The following is a 17,097-nucleotide window of genomic DNA, read 5'->3' as shown; positions in this document are numbered from 1 at the left end:
ACGCTCCAGGAACTAGAAGATAAGGAACACCGAAATAATAAGGAGAACGGAGATAAAAGAAAGAATATATGACGTAATGGATAGGAAGGAATTACAGTGGTACGGGCATGTACGACGAATGGAGGAAGCCAGAATACCAAAATTGATACTGAAGTGGGAACCGTAGGGGAGAAGAAGAAGAAGAAGACGACTTATGACCACCTGGCTCCAAAATGTACAGCACACAATGAGGAGAATGGGTGCAGAAGAAGAGGACACACAAGATCGAAACACCTGGAGGAATATTTTGAAAATATAGCTTAAGATCGTTTATTCTCTGTATAGTAGTTTCCAAGTAAATTATTATGTTGGAGAAAAGCCTCTGTAATGAGGAAAAGCTCAAAATAATAAAAAAGTTTCAATAAAAACATTTGTTAATTTTTAGGTTAACTTACGGTGTAGGATGGGAAGAGAGCATATTAGATGCTTTGATATCTCTTCTGATACTGCAAGAAATGCTTTTTTTCACTCACTGCCGAGGTCTTCAGCTGACCAGCCAATTAAAGTTTGTGAACGATAGGTGAAACTGAGACAAGCAAGTGCTGTGACAAACGGGACACTTTCCTGTCATAAGCCAGACTGGACTTTTGTTGACTTTACATTTTTCATGTTATGTTCGATTTAACTGCGAAAGGTCAATACACTCAATGTCGTTAACATAGCTCGCGCCTTTTTTTTAATTTTTTAGAAGTAGAAAACTCTTTTTCAACTGTTTATTCGCCGTTACATAAACGGAAAGAAATCGAAATTCCAGTGTATTTCACTTGAGCAGTTTCTCGCATGCTAATAATGTTGCCAGCTGCACTAGTCGTAACGAATTTTCCGCCTGGATTGGCCTGGAGCGAGTCTTTATCGACAGTTACGAGTTGCTGCAAATCCAGAGCGGCGCCGGCGATGTTATCCGTCAAAACTCGTTAGGCGTACATTCGTATTCAGGCCAGATTCATAAAGGCGGCCGGCAGATAACGCGCGCTCCTGCCCCTCCGTTTGCGAGCCTCTAGTTCTTCGTTCCTCCGCAGCGCGGCGCGCGCTCCCACTGCTCTCTCCGCTAAGAACGGGACAGCAGAAACTGTTCCTGTCATACAGCGACGACTTCAGTTTTGCAGAATCTACTTTATGAAATAGGATCTGTCAAAGTGAAAAACTCTGCCCTATTTTCACAGTGTATTACATGGGTGAAAACTGAAGGAGATGGAAGATGAGGAAGCGTTACAGCCGTGGTTTGGCAGCCGTGATAGAAAGCTTCTCCGAAAGCAATGAGAGTTACACCGCACAATTAAACATTAGCCGAAGACTCGTGGGCAAACAAAACTACACGAAACCAAACTAAAATTAGCGTTATGCGAGAGTGCCTGAAGCCTTTAACAAATGCGAAAATAAAGGTCTGTGTATTGATCTGATAGAAAATCCTAAGGATGTTTGATCTTAAGTTATATCAGCAAACGGATCAAAGCCATCTGTCCATTCAGTGAACGTAATGGCGTCCAAACTAACGATGAAGCCGAAATACAGATAGTGAACTCCGCTATTCCAAAATTGTTTAGCTGAGGAAGATCGAACTGCGATTCTAAGTTTTTCGTCGCACGAAGAAGAAAATGAGATATCTAGATAGGTGACCGTCGGATAGGAAATTTACCAAAATTGCTACGGTCGTAGCTTCGAATGCTGCTTCGGGCATGGATGTGTGTGATGTCCTTAGGTTAGTTAGGTTTAAGTAGTTCTAAGTCTAGGGGACTGATGACATCAGATGTTAAGTCCCATAGTGCTTAGAGCCATCTGAGCCATTTTTGAGAGACGTTAATGTTCAAATGTGCATCATACTTATAGCAGAGCACATGATATCAAATTAAAACTGTTATAACAGAATTACGGTACTGTCAGCAAACATTGGCAGCAATTGTAACTCACACTAAGATTTATAATTTCTACTGATTTGTAGTGATCAGAACTACGGTTAAAAATTTGCATTATCACAGTTATTCAGAAATAACACCGCATTTCCTTGTATTTCCGTAAATTAATTTCATTATGGTTCTCTAAATCTCGCAGTTCCATCTGAAGTTTTTGTAAGGTAACAGACTAGCGCATCTGACGGATTCGTTGTTTATAAGAACGAGACTTTGGGGGTGCAGCAGTAGGCAATGTTAAGAGCAGGATGGACGAATAACAGAATACCATCGTGTGGCGGGAATTTCAGATTAAAAATATTTATCATAACTTTATGTATACGGAATTTTATGGACGTTTTTACCGATATTCTGATACATGCTCACTTCTTGAGCCTCACTTGTACTTGGTTTGGACCGCATGCGGGCCGCGGGCAGCGGGTTGGATACCCCGTTTAAATGACGTTTTGAAACGTCCCCTTAGAAAAATTATGAATTACTGTGCTGGTAAACCCCTTACGTTATTTGATTTTCAAGCAGCTGAGCAGAACTGAACGTACTCAGACATTTCGCTCTTTACTTATTCTGATCAACACTAAACTGACACACAATACTTTTAGCGCAACGCAATCTGACTTTCAAAAATCCCTACAAAAGAATGGCCCTGGCTAACAATAACCTATACCTTTCATGAATCACTTACCTCACAAAAATCTTCGTTACTCGAACTACTGCAATACAGCGAGCGCCACTACTGCCAGCTAAATAAAAGATTCTGACTACGAAGGCACTAACTACTGATAGGCATAGTCAGCAAATGAAAGATTTTGATAGAGAACAAACAATGTATTTATCTTAATAGTGCTCAAAAGTCATTATATATCAGTTCATGATATCCAGTATTACAAATTTACTCTCTCTGATGGACACACGTCCAGATCATCCGCTCTCAAAACTCCGCCATCTCTCTCCGCACATCCACCACTGCTGGAGGCTCACCTCCAACTGCGCAACGTTACGCGCTATTAATAGCCAACTGCCCAACACTACAAAACAATGTTCCAACAATGCAAATCAGCCACAGACTGCACACAGCACAGCCAGTGATTTTCATACAGAGTGCTACGTGGCGTTACCAACATAAAAACCTGAACAGCCTACTAACAGTTTTACCGAAACCTGTTCTGCGGTGTCTAATCGTCAGTGAGTGGCTTCAGCAGGACATTGCATATCCAGACAAACTCGAACAGACCGCGGTCACTTCCTCAAGCACCCTTCTCCAACCGAGCTGGTGCTACGCGCCATCTCCAAGGACCTCGACGCCCCCATCTCCATCCCATCTGAGGGACGGCGGAGAGGGCTCAGTGCGCTCCCGGTCCGGTCGTCCTTGCCTGCGAGAGGCGGGACGCCGGGCCCCTTATGCGCTGCGCACAGTAAATCTGCCGGCATAAACGTCTCGCCGTATTTCACGCAACGAACGGCTTCATAAAATTTGTCAGCGGCCGGCGCCGCCAATAAGGGGGCGCGACGCGGAACGGCGCGGCACGCGAGCAGTGGCCGGCGGCCCCGGTCACAAGAGTGCGTGCCTGCAGCGGCCATCTCCACCGAGCCGCCTGCGATCGCCGGCACCGCCCAGTCTCGATCGCATACACAGCTCCGTGTAGCCACGCCGGCGCCGTCAGCCTACTCACAACATTCGTGGGTAACATACGAGGGGCCTTCAATAAGTAGTAATTTGACACAGTTTTCCCCAAGAGCAGGTTGGTTTTATTCAGGATTCCAGTACACCATATCATTCTCCACTCTTTTCAACATCGTCTCCGTTCAATGCGACGGCCTTACGCCGTATCACTCAGAGAGTTCTGTATGCCCGCGTCTGGTCGACGTCGGAGCCAGCTTTGCTGAATCAGTAGCCTCCCCATCATTCACGTACTGTTTCCCGCGGAGTGCATCCTTCATTGAGCTACACACACGAAAGTCGGAAGGTGCAAGATCCGGGCTGTAGTATGGATGAGAAAGAATAGTCCAATAAAGTTTAGTGAGCTCCTTTCGGACTCGCCGACTTGTGAGAGACCTTTCGTTGTCGTGGAAAAGTTCGTTTGCATTTTTGCGCCTAAGAATACGCTGAAGCCGTTTCTTCAATTTCCTGAGAGCAGCACAATTCCCTTCAGAGCTGATCTTTTCACCATGACGGAAGGCATCAACCAGAATAACCTCTTCAGAGTCCCAGAAAATCGTCGCCATGACATTACCGACTGAGGGTGCGTATTCGAACTTTTGATTCGGAGGAGAGGTGGTGTCGCATCATTTTATGAACTGCCGCTTACAGAATGAGATTTTCACTCTGCAGCGGAGTGTGCGCTGATATGAAACTTCCTGGCAGATTAAAACTGTGTGCCGGACCGAGACTCGAACTCGGGACCTTTGCCTTTCGCGGGCAAGTGCTCTACCAACTGAGCTACCCAAGCAGGACTCACGCCCCGTCCTCACAGCTTTACTTCTGCCAGTACCTCGTCTCCTACCTCCCAAACTTTACAGAAGCTCTCCTTTCATATCAGCGCACACTCCGCTGCAGAGTGAAAATCTCATTCTGGAAACATCCCCCAGGCTGTGGCTAAGCCATGTCTCCGCAATATCCTTTCTTTCAGGAGTGCTAGTTCTGCAAGGTTCGCAGGAGAGCTTCTGTTAAGTTTGGAAGGTAGGAGACGAGGTACTGGCAGAAGTAAAGCTGTGAGGACGGGGCGTGAGTCGTGCTTGAGTAGCTCAGTTGGTAGAGCACTTACCCGCGAAAGGCAAAGGTCCCGAGTTCGAGTCTCAGTCCGGCACACAGTTTTAATCTGCCAGGAAGTTTCAACTGCCGTTTAGTTCGAAATTATGAACACATGTTTCATCGCCTGTGAAGATGTTATACGAAAAATTGCCCCTATCAGGCAATTCCGCAAAGATGGTCCTTCATTGCTCTTTATAGTCTTCTGTTAGGCGGGCACACACTTTTAAGTACAACTGGTGGACGAGTGTGCCATCGCTACCAACAGAGGCTTCCAGTTGTGCAGCGAGGTGTTCGGTTGGTATTCGTCGATCACCTCGAATGAGTGTGTCCGCATGTTCCAAAATTGCAGGAGTCAAAACTGTATGTGGCCGGCCGGCACGCGGGAGGTAGGACAGGTCTGCGCGACCCCGTGCTTATGTCCTCTGCCAGGCCTCCGTAGACATTCTGCAAGCGCCTATCGACATTTGTGATGATATCGTTTTTGGCAAAAAGGAGCTCTACTTAGAGCGCACCTCAGTTACAGATGTCATTTTGGAGACTATGTGCCCGTATATCGCCGACACACTGTTGGAACTTCATGAAACTACCGGAGCTGAAGAGGAAACAAATTCTGTTTTTTTTTTTTTTTAACCGAAAAGGCAGGAAAAAAATATTGCATTGCCTGTTTAACGCCCCTCGTAAAACAGATCGAGGAAGGAGCGTGCCGAAAAAAGCAATTATGTCCTTCTGAAACTTATAGCCAATAAGTGTCTCTCTCTCCCCTGGTGGCCACCTACCTAACTATAATTTGGAGGTATGTGGACAAGTACTTTCATAGTGAGTTCTCAGAGAGAAGATAAAGTGATGGAGTTTTTCCATCATCTCATCTCATCTCCGTTAATAAGAACATCCGTTTCACTATGGAAATAGAGAAAGATGACCGTCTGTCTTTCCTAGATGTTTTAGTTAGATGGGACATTCAATTCATCACAAGCGCACACACACTCACCTTGTATTTGGAATCAAGTTGTCATCACCAGTCGCAAACTACGAGGGATGTTACTTTAGTAGTGACAACTACTTACGTATAAAAAATGGTTCAAATGGCTCTGAGCACTATAGGACTTAACTTCTGAGGTCATCAGTCCCCTAGAACTTAGAACTAATTAAACATAACTAACCTAAGGACAACACACATCCATGCCCTAGGCAGGATTCGAACCTGCGACCGTAGCGGTCGCGCGGTTCCAGACTGAAGCGCCTAGAACCACTCGGCCACTCCGGCCGGCATTTACGTACAATTTATATAAAATAAATAATTGTTACAGAGTATTACTGTCCTTCAGAATAGTCGCCAGCTTACGTATACCCTGTTACCAGTAATGTGGGAATCGTAGAAAACCCATAACAACGCGAGTTGTGTTGATAGTTTGTGTAGATCCTTCTATTGCCCAAAGAATCCCTGCAAAAGTTCTGAAGCACATACCAAGAAGTGTTTCTTTCAATTTAGGAATCAAGCTGAAGCAACAAGGTCTTACGTTTGGGGCATGTGGTGTGTAATACAGTCTGCGACCAGATTAGAGAAAGAACCAGCTATCATTTTCAGGACAATGCCCGGGCGCATATGGCGCAAGTTGTGACTGACTTGTTCGATCGATGGCTCTGTGACGTCCTGTTACCACCCATCACACTCCCTGGACTTAAGCTCTTATAATTTCAACTTGATTCCTAAACTGAGGGAAGTAATTCATACAATTCGCTTCAGAACTGTTAGAGATATTCGTCGGGCAATAAACCGCTACACTTGAAGTATCAGCACAACTGCCTTACTAACACTGTACGAAATGCCTTCTCTGAAAACTACCTAGAACATCTAGTTAGGTACCCCACTCATGACAGAAATTTATTGGGTCTAATGGCAACGAACAGACGTGACATCTTTGAGGATCTCCACATCAAAACTGGTATCAGTGACCATGACGCGGCTGTGGCAATGTAGTTTACTGAACATATATTAAAAAAAAACTACATAAAAATCAGTAGTGTCATATCTCTATGAGGAATTTGAAACTTTTGGCACAGGTCAGGAGCATTTAGACGAACCCTGGCTCAAGTTTAACAGAATAATTGACCACGCACTGGATACATATATACCCAGTAGAACAGCTCATAATGGAAGGGAATCTCTATGGCATAGTCACTGTAAAGAAACACCTGAAGAAACAGAGATTACTGCATAATAGGTGTAAAACAAAAAGTAGGACTAAGGAAGATGCTGAATGAAATGCTTTTACCTCTCAAGAGAGCAATGTGTGATGCCTTCAACGACTACCGTAGTAGAATACTGTCATTTGATCTTTTTCAGAACCCAAAGAAATTCTGGTCGTATACGAAGCCTGTTAGTGGTACCAAAGTTAGTGTCGAGTGCCTATAATGCAGAAATTGAAATTGAGGGTAGGAAACCAAAAGCTGAAATGCTTCACTCCGTTTTCAAATGTTCCTTTACAAAAGAAACCTCAGGGGAATTGCCCAATGTAATCCTTGTACTACTGAAAAGATTAATGAAATATGTTATTGAATTTATGGCTGATTTAGCTCCTCTTCTAACTAGAATCTATTGTAGGCACCATGCTTTCAGATAATTGATAAGCCTGGCTGGGCAATGGTTCAAATGGCTCTGAGCACTGTGGGACTTAACATCTGAGGGCATCAGTCCCCTAGAACTTAGAACTACTTAAACCCAACTAACCTCAGGACTTCACACACATCCATGTCCGAGGCAGTAGTCGAACCTGCGACCGTAGCGGTTGCGCGGTTCCAGACTGTAGCGCATAGAACCGCTCGGCCAACCCGGCCGGCGCTGGGCAATGGATCCATCCACTTTCTTCAGTGCGAATGCATAAATACGTCCAACCTTCTGTGGGAATCTCTTAAGTAGCGAAAAGCAGTATAATGGACAGGGTTTGCGGATAGGTGAGGCTCGGTGGGAGTCTAGATCGGCTGTGAGGTGTACCGAAATAGTCCGTGTTGTTGCGATAACACTGTGTCCCGGATGGCGCAGTGGCTACCGCACCTGCCTAGTAAGCAGGAGACCCCGGGTTCGAATCCCAGTCCGGTACACATTTTCGCATGCCATCGCTGACTCCACTTAATATCCTGTTGCATCTGATAGCAGTGATTCCCCTTCAATTTACATATTTCGTAGATCCCTCGAACAAAAAACCGTTCGCAGTTCTCGGAAAAGGCACAGGTCTCGCACGTCTACAAGAAGGGTATTAGAAGTGATCCACATAACTACCGCTCAGTATTCTTGACATCGATTTGTTGCACAATCTTATAACATATTCTGAGCTCAAACATAATGAGGTATCTTAAACAGAATGACTTCCTCAATGCAAATCAGCATGCATTTCCAAATCATCGATCATGTGAAACCCAACTAACACTTTTCTCACATGACGTACTGAAATGTTTCGATCAGGCTTCTTCATTTCTGATAAGCATTCGAATCAGTACCGCACTTACGCTTATTGTCAAAAGTACGATCATATGGGATATCAAGTGAAATCTGTGAATGGATTAAGGACTTTTAGTAGGGAGGACGCATCACTTTATCTTGGATGGAGAGTCATCTTTAGACGTAGAAGAAACTTCGGTTGTGTCCCAGGGAAGTGCGTTCGGACTCTTGTTGTTCATGTTGTATGTTAATGACCTTTCAGACAATATCAATAGTAATATCAAGCATTTGGCAGATAATGCAGTTTTCTATAATGAAGTACTATTTGAGAGAAGCTGCATAAATATTCAATCAGTTCTTGATAGGCTTTCAAGGTGGTGCAAAGATTGGCAACTTGCTCTGAATGTCCAGAAATTTAAAATTTTGCACTTCACAAAAGGAAAAAACGTACTATCCTGTGACTATAATATCAGTGAGTCACTGTTTGAATCGGCCAACTCATACAGATGTCTGGGTGTACACTTTGTAGGGATATGAAATGGAATGATCACATAGGTTCAGTAGTGGGAAAAGCAGGTGGTGGACTTGGGTTTATTGGTAGAATACTGGGGAAGTGCAATCAGTCTACGAAAGAGACTGCTTACAAATCACTCGTGCGATTGGTTCTAGAATACAGCTCAAGTGTGTGGGACCCATACCAGATAGGACTAACACGAGATATTAAACGTATACAGAGAAGGGCAGCAGGAATGGTCAAAAACTTGTTTAATCCATTTGGAAGTGTCGCAGTGATACTTGAGGAACTGAAATGGCAGACTCTTGAAGACGGACGTAAAGTATACCGAGAAAGTTTATTAAAAAGTTTCAAGAACCGGCTTTAAATGATTACTCTACGGACATACTACAACCCTCTACGTATCGCTCACATAGGGATCGTGAGGACAAGATTAGAATAATTACTGCACGCACAGAGGAATTCAAACAATCATTCCTCCCGCTCCACGCGTGAATGGGACAAGAAGAAATCCTAATAGCTGGTACAGTGGACGTACCCTCTGCAATGTACCTCACGGTGGTTTGCAGAGTATAGATGTAGATGCAGAACTGGCGCTGCCAAGGGTGTCCTACGACTTCCACATGGCTGCAACGGGTTAGACATAAGTTGGCGACTATCTTGAAGAACAGTACAACTTCGAAAAATTTATCTGTCTTGTATAAGTTACAGATGATAGTAGTCATTATTAAAGTTCCAACCCCCGTATTAGTGTGCTTAAAAAACTTGTATTAAGGGCTTACACAGTCTTATATGCGTATAGTTTACCTAAAGAGCTTGCCCACCTAAGGACAGCGTTCGGGAAAAATGGATATTCTACCAGGCACATTAAGAGGGGACTGTCAGTTAAAACAAAAAAGCATAAATTGGATAAATAGGAGAAGACGCCACGAAGCCCTCTACCATTTTTTCGCTTTGTTGGCAATATTTCGCAGGCGGCAACGCTGACACGAGTCCTGCGGTTCCACCAGCGAGGGCACTGCCACCGGCTGTCAACTTCATTGTGATGTATGCTCAGAATACTCGCGTCTACGTCAGTCTTCGATGGCTCACTTGAGGCTGAGCAGGTCCCCAGTCGAAATATCGCGGACTGTAAATGATGACGGCCGGTTGCGAACCCGAAATTTCTTCCAGCACAACAAAGTGCTGTTTTACCACGACAACGCGTCAGCACGTTCATCTGGAGATGTCACCGGAAAACTGCATCAATTGCTTTATGAACTGTTACCAAACACTCCGTATTCGCCCGCACTAGCTGCCTACGATTTCCTCCTGTTCCCAAAAATGAAGAAATGGCTTACACACATAAATGTGCTAACATAAAGTCATCGTCGATACAGGTACTCATTTCTGTTTATGCAAGAGTTAAAATGGCTGGGACGCTGGGAAGAGTGTATATACCAGAACGGGAACTGGTGAAAAACAATTTGCTTTCGAAAAAATGGTGTTGTCTTTCGTAACACGGGTCCTATTGAGACTCTTTCCTACAACAGAGTGAAAATAACATGTGGTTAATGGAACGGCTACTGGTCAGAACGTGACGCATTTATATACAAGACATACACGTAAACGCCCATCAACTCCACGGTAAGAAGACAAAAGCAAAACGTATTCGTGTGGATCTGGTTCGAAAACAATCAGATTGTTGAACTGGTAGCGTAGCACTGGCCCTTCCATGTCAGTTTTTTTCCGCAGAATATTTTTCCCAATCTGGTATAATTCATCTTGTGCAAGTCAGTTTGCGGTATAAGTTATACCTGTGTGTCTGTTATAGGTTCCTTGTAGACTACTCTCGTGGACAGGCTGTTATGCTTGCCCCATCACGTGCGCAATAACACATGACTGAATGTAAGAAATGGCTTCATGACGAAACAGGGACCGTCCGCTACCTGGCCTTACCACTTCTCCACGACTGAGGTCCCAGAATAACTTTCTGCGAACATCTGAGAGCCTAAAGTTCCATCTGAGGATTAAATTTGGAGCCGCGGAAAGAAAAGACATCTAACCTCACCCTCCACTGATGGATGACAGCAGCGTAGCAGATAACCCATGTATGCAGATAAGGCTGGCCTGCTAGGATCTTGCTGAACAGGTTACGATCAGGAGCGAGGACATTCAAGGACAACATGAGATAATGGGTCGTCAGCACAGGTGATGTGCCCTCTGTGTCCAACATCTTGCTCAGAGATTGGTCTCACGTAAGGCAGCACAATAGTCTTTGTTGTTGCAGAGTTCTGGACGTATGTAATACGAAGACGCAAGTTCAATGCCTGCCTTCATCTGTTGATTTGTATATTAACTACAAATTTGCATGCAGGTAATAGTGGAAACCAACACAGGAAAACAGGTAGAGCAACTTAGGGTGGAAAAATCACTACGATTTCAAGGAAACAGATTCTGATGGAGAAGAACCAGGGAGATACACAATTAAACCGATTAAAGCATAAATGTGGGGACGTCAAGAGCACCATGGAATAACAAGTGCTGAAATGCAAAAAGGTGTATCACTTGCAGCATCAAAATTGATGATAAAGAAATAAGAACGTAACGGAATGAAGAAGGCTCTGAGCACTATGGGACTTAACTTCTCAGGTCATCAGTCCCCTAGAACTTAGAACTACTTAAACCTAACTAACCTAAGGACATCACACACATCCTTGCCCGAGGCAGGATTCGAACCTGCGACCGGTATGAAGAAGCTGATGTTTGCGAGAATAACAGAAACATTTCTCGAAATTTGCCAAACCCTAAAATAAGAGATTTAACCCTTTGTTTCCGAAACTGAGCTCATCCGAGAAACACAAGGCTCAAATTTTTGTTTGTTCATCCTAATTTTGATTTGCTTTAATTGTCCTAATTCAGTTCAGGCTATTACTGCCCTGGTTCCTTTGATAAGCCACACTGATTTCCCCATTAATTCCTTTCTGTTTCTAGATAACACTCTGGCTTTAATGAGTTACACGTCGACAGTGCGTTAAAGTCCAGGGTAAATCTTCATAATTCCTTCGTAAATGGTCTCAGACTGATTACCGATACTCACGAATCGGACTAGTTCTTGTAAGCAACTTCTCTTATGGATGAATTACACTTTCTTAAAATTCTTTAAATCGCTCTCAACCTGGCATCTGCTTTTCTTGCTGTTTGTTTTACGATGCCATTCTGCTTTAGGTCGCTCTGGACGATTGTTATTCCTAAGTATTTTACAGTTGTTAATGTTTCCTATTATTTTTCACAAATAGCGTAATCGAGCGGTAGTGGAATCTTTTCACCTATTTACGCTCAATCTGCTTACGTTCGGGGTCAATCGCCAGTTCCCAAACCAAACATCGACCCTCCACAGGTCTTCCCGCATTTCTCTACAGCATTCTATCGTTGCAGCCTTCCTACAGACAACAGCATCGTCTGCAGGTAGCTCCACGGAGCTTCCATTGTTATCCGCTAGGTCATCAATATAATCGTAAAGAGTGACGGCCCTATAACACTCACTTGGGAAATTTCCGAAATTCTCTTTACAGCTGTTGATTTCGTAACGTTAAGATTAAAGTGTTGATTTCTGTCATCTAGAAAGTTCTGAGTCCATTTACAAACCTGGTCCAGCACTCGGTAAGCTCGCATTTTGTTCACCAAATGAGAGTGTCAGACAGACTCGAATGCCTTCAGCAAGTCAAAGAATAAGGCATAAATCTGACCACCTTTATCAACGGTGCTCTTGATTTCATGGCTGAACAGAGCGAACTGTATTTTTCAGTATCTCTGTTTACAGAATCCATGTTGGTTTTTTAGAAGCGGTTTTCACTCTTCATCTACATCTACATCTACATAATTACTCTGCAATTCACATTTAAGTGTTTGGCAGAGGGTTCATCGAACCACAATCATACTATCTCTCTACCATTCCACTCCCGAACAGCGGGAAAAACGAACACCTAAACCTTTGTGTTCGAGCTCTGATTTCTCTTATTTTATTTTGATGATCATTCCTACCTATGTAGGTTGGGCTCAACAAAATATTTTCGCATTCGGATGAGAAAGTTGGTGCCTGAAATTTCGTAAATAGATCTCGCCGCGACGAAAAACGTCTTTGATTTAATGACTTCCATCCCAACTCGCGTATCATATCTGCCACACTCTCTCCCCTATTACGTGATAATACAAAACGAGCTGCCCTTTTTTGCACCCTTTCGATGTCCTCCGTCAATCCCACCTGGTAAGGATCCCACACAGCGCAGCAATATTCTAGCAGAGGACGAGCGAGTGTAGTGTAAGCTGTCTCTTTAGTATACTTGTTGCATCTTCTAAGTGTCCTGCCAATGAAACGCAACCTTTGGCACACCTTCCCCACAATAACATCTATGTGGTCTTTCCAACTGAAGTTGTTCGTAATTTTAACACCCAGGTACTATGCATGAGCATAGAACATGTTCCACAATTGGGTATAATATCATCGATATGCGTCAACAATTATGTGACTCAGCTCGACGACTCTTCCTCAAGAGGGAAATGATTTGCGCTTTTTGCCAATCACTTCGTTATACCGATAAACTAGAGCCGCTATTACTTTCGCAGCAGCTTTGGAGGGAAATGCGGAGAAAGCAACAAGAAAAATAAAAAGAGAAACTGGCAACGTACAGAAAGTCGTAGAGCCAAAGTCACTAGAGAATATCTGCGTGGGTCGTAAAACGGAAGATGTGGATGAAGATGAAGTGTTCCCGCCCCTGCTGACAGTGCAAATAGGTGGGCAACGAAGGTAGGACGGTCAGTGTCAGCGAGCAGACAGCTCGGGCCTTACACAGGAGAGCTTTGTGGAGATGAGTGGCCTGCCTTGGTTCACTTCCGCCTACGTATCAAAAGAACTGCCCACGGTGACTACGATTACCCGCTCTGTGTGCACCGTAACTTGCCGAGCACGTCAAAGCAAAATTGTTCGTTCGTGAGGAGCACGGACGCAAATCAGTTCTTTAAATCGACGCTCTTGACCGCTCGCATAGCGCAGAGAACGGAGTTCGGTCAACCTGTTGTGGTCTTCCGCTCCGTTAGCCAGAACTAATATGCCAACGATATTTCTGCGCTTCGCAAGGATCAGCGCAATTGCTATAAAGCACATGTTCTAACAGTTGGTCCTCCAATCTTCTTTGTGTAACTGTTCCTTTTGCTGTTGGAATTACAAAATATTGCCGTTCGGGTACGCTTTGCTCGCTCAGAGTGATTTGCCGGAAACCAAACGATCGTGCGCTAGTGTTTTGCGGTATGGTTAGCAGTGTAGCCTAATTTGCAGTTCCAGCGTTGTCCATCGGCAGTTCATGTAGTTCATACAGCCACAAATTCCGCTGTTGAATCTTTGATCATCATCAGGGGAGAAACGCCAAAACGTGTAAATCTATCATTTTACTCCAAGTTACGCATTTTAATAATGAATCATAGCACCACTTACGGAAATATTCTACGTGCCCTATGACATCACGAAGTAAATATCGGGCCTGTGGCAGCTAGAGAGAATCTTTTGTAATTTTTGTACTTCGATTTAACCCTTTTAACTAACTATAAAGTTACTGTTATAACGAAAAGTCTATCAAGAAGTTAGCACGAGCCACTTTTGCACACTTATGTACTACGAGGAACAGTGCCATCACTAATCGAAACGCAGTCATTACCTACCAGACCCAACAACTCTAACTCTTTCGCACCAAAGTGATACCCCTAACTGTGATCGTCATTTGGAAGTGCCAGAATCTATATACATGGATGTGTGGTGTCTGTTCTGTCGGACATGTCCGACAGCACAGATACTTCTGGTGGTACAGTGGCTGTATTGACAGTCCCCTGGTTGTAGCCATTCGCTAAGTCCCGCAGGGATTCTGAATATGTGGTGCATCCGCACTGAAAGTACCAACAACCGTCCTCGCTCTTACACACACATAAATATGTGGTGTCTCTTGTGATGGACATGTTCTAGAGAAGCGGAGCATTCCGGTTCGAGTCCCGCTCCGGCACAAATTTTAAACCTAAATCGTTGATTTATTTCAGTGCCTGTAACTGGTCAACTGCCTTGATTTCTGTTAATCATGTAGAGTCCATATAGTCTGACCAAGTGTTCTATCATACCACATTGTTATACCTTGTTTTGTGATAAAATCGCCTTCAACATTTTAAACGATGTGTGATTGAATGTATGGTTGAGCAGGTATGCCAGTGGCAGAACAAAAGTCAAATTTTATTGTAGAAAAAATTTAAAAAATTGGTCGTCGACAAGCATGCAAACACGCCAATTATTGTTTAGGGAAGATCGAAAATAACGCTCGTGTGACGAACTGAACATTTATCTGCTACAGGAGCACATTTCCTCCGTATGAGGTTAGTTAAATTAAGCAGCTTGAAATCGCGAGGAGGGAGCGAGCGGGCCATAGCGGCTAGTGGGGCCCATGTGGCCAGGACCTGAAATCTGATTTGCTAGCGGAACAAGTGGCTTTCGACAGACCGGCTATTCGAGGGCTGCGTCGAACTGGGGAAACTTTGGTCAGCACCCTCCCGCATGCCTGGCGGTTCGTTTTCCGCGGCCCTTCACAATTTAACCAATTACGTACGGCCAGCACACTCAACCCGCGTGCAGATGAGTAATCCACAGGAGGATGGCTGGGCGGGCGCCATCCTGAAACTTGCATCTGTCCGCCAGTTCTCAATGGCCCTCCTTTCCACAGATGCGCAACGAAGCCCCTGCCACGTAGTAATAATCCACACAGCACGTCAATAAAGAGATGATCTGCACGTCTCAAACAATTACTTTATCAGCACCAGAGAGCTATTTCATGTTCATAGTATTTGTCTTTACGACAGAGAAAGTAAAAAATTAATGAGATTATTTCTGTTTTTTCCTTACTGAATACGTATACATTGATGAGCCAAAAAATTATGACCTCGTTAACACCGTGTTGGTCCACCTTTGGAAAGCAACACAACAGCAAATATGCGTGGCATGGATTCGACAAGTCCTTGGTGAGATTCCGGACGTATGTTGCACCAAATAACTACGCACAGGTCAAGACACCAACGTGAGTTCACTATCATGTCCTTCCGATTATTGTAACACGATCTCCATGCAGCCATCTTCTGATGGGTATTGGGACATTGTTATTTTTTTCATATAAGCGGTAAGGATAACACAACTTACTAGCTTTATTCATACGCAACCGCTTTCGGTGTTACAGCACATCTTCACAGAGGGGTCTACATATGCTGTGCTCAACACCTAAAAACCGGCTGCATAGGAATGAAATCAATAAATATAGCTGATGGTTCAGAGCATACTGATACAATACTTAGCAGTCCATACTTAGCAGTCACATATAACGCTCGCTCCTCGAAAGATCGGTACCTAAAGACTGGAAAGTTGCCCATATCAAACCAATACGCAAGAAAGGAAACAGGAGTAATCCGCTGAGTTACAGACTCTTATCGCTAAAGTCGATTTACAGTAGCATTTTGGAACATATGTTGTGTTCGAACATTATGATGGTGGTGGTTTTAAGTTCCTACAAGACCAAACTACTGAGGTCATCGATGTCTAGGCTTACATACTACTTAATCTGACTTACGCTAAGGACAACGCACAAACACCCATGCTTGAGGGAGGACTCGAACCCGCGACGGAGCGAGCTGCGCGAACCGTGGCAAGGTGCCCCAGACCGCTCAGCTCGAACATTATGGACTAGGTCGAAGAAAACGATTTACTGACAAAACAATCAACATGGATTCAGGAAATGTCGTTCTCATGAAACATAACTAGCTTTTTATTCCCACGAAGTAATCAGTGCTGTCGATGGGTGACGTCACATTGATTTCATACTTTCAGATTTTCAGAAGGGTTTTGACACCGTTCCTCAGAGGTGACTTCTTTTTAAATTGCGTGTCTATGAAGCGTCATCTCAGTTGTCTGACTCCGTCTGTGATTTTCTGTCAGAAATGCAATCCAGTACCTTACTCTTTTTCCTGTCCTGTTACCGATCCACATAAAGGATTTAGCAGACAACTAGAGTAGCCCTGTTACATTGATTGCAGATGACGCTATCGTTTATAGTCTAATAAAGTCACCATACAATCAAAACCAGCCGGCCGGAGTGGCCGAACGGTTCTAGGCGCTTCAGTCTGGAACCGCGCTACCGTTGCGGTCGCAGGTTCGAATCCTGCCTCGGGCATGGATGTGTGTGTTATCCTTAGGTTAGTTAGGTTTAAGTAGTTCTAAGTTCTAGGAGACTGATGACCTCAGATGTTAAGTCCCATAATGCTCAGAGCCATTTGTACCATTTTTGATCAAAACCAATTGCAAAATTACTTAGGCAAGATGCCTGTGTGGTGCAAAAAGTGGCACCTGACTCTAAATAATTAAAAGAGTGAAGTCATCCACATGAATGCAGAAAGA

The 17,097-nt window shown here is 44.0% G+C and overlaps 1 long non-coding RNA gene and 1 other non-coding gene across 2 annotated transcripts in view; one reads left to right on the top strand and one right to left on the bottom strand.

Annotated features, from left to right (window-relative positions):
- LOC124616204 overlaps positions 1–17,097 on the bottom strand; it is a 496,138-nt gene that overhangs the window by 427,112 nt on the left and 51,929 nt on the right. The window lies entirely within an intron of this gene.
- Trnat-agu lies at positions 7,720–7,794 on the top strand. The gene has a single exon. It is a non-coding gene; the product is annotated as a tRNA-Thr (tRNA).

Source organism: Schistocerca americana, chromosome 5 (assembly GCF_021461395.2).
Source record: "Schistocerca americana isolate TAMUIC-IGC-003095 chromosome 5, iqSchAmer2.1, whole genome shotgun sequence".
In the NCBI taxonomy this organism is placed as follows: domain Eukaryota; kingdom Metazoa; phylum Arthropoda; class Insecta; order Orthoptera; family Acrididae; genus Schistocerca; species Schistocerca americana.
Note: the sequence above shows the minus strand (reverse complement) of the source record. Positions and strands in the feature narration are given on the sequence as shown.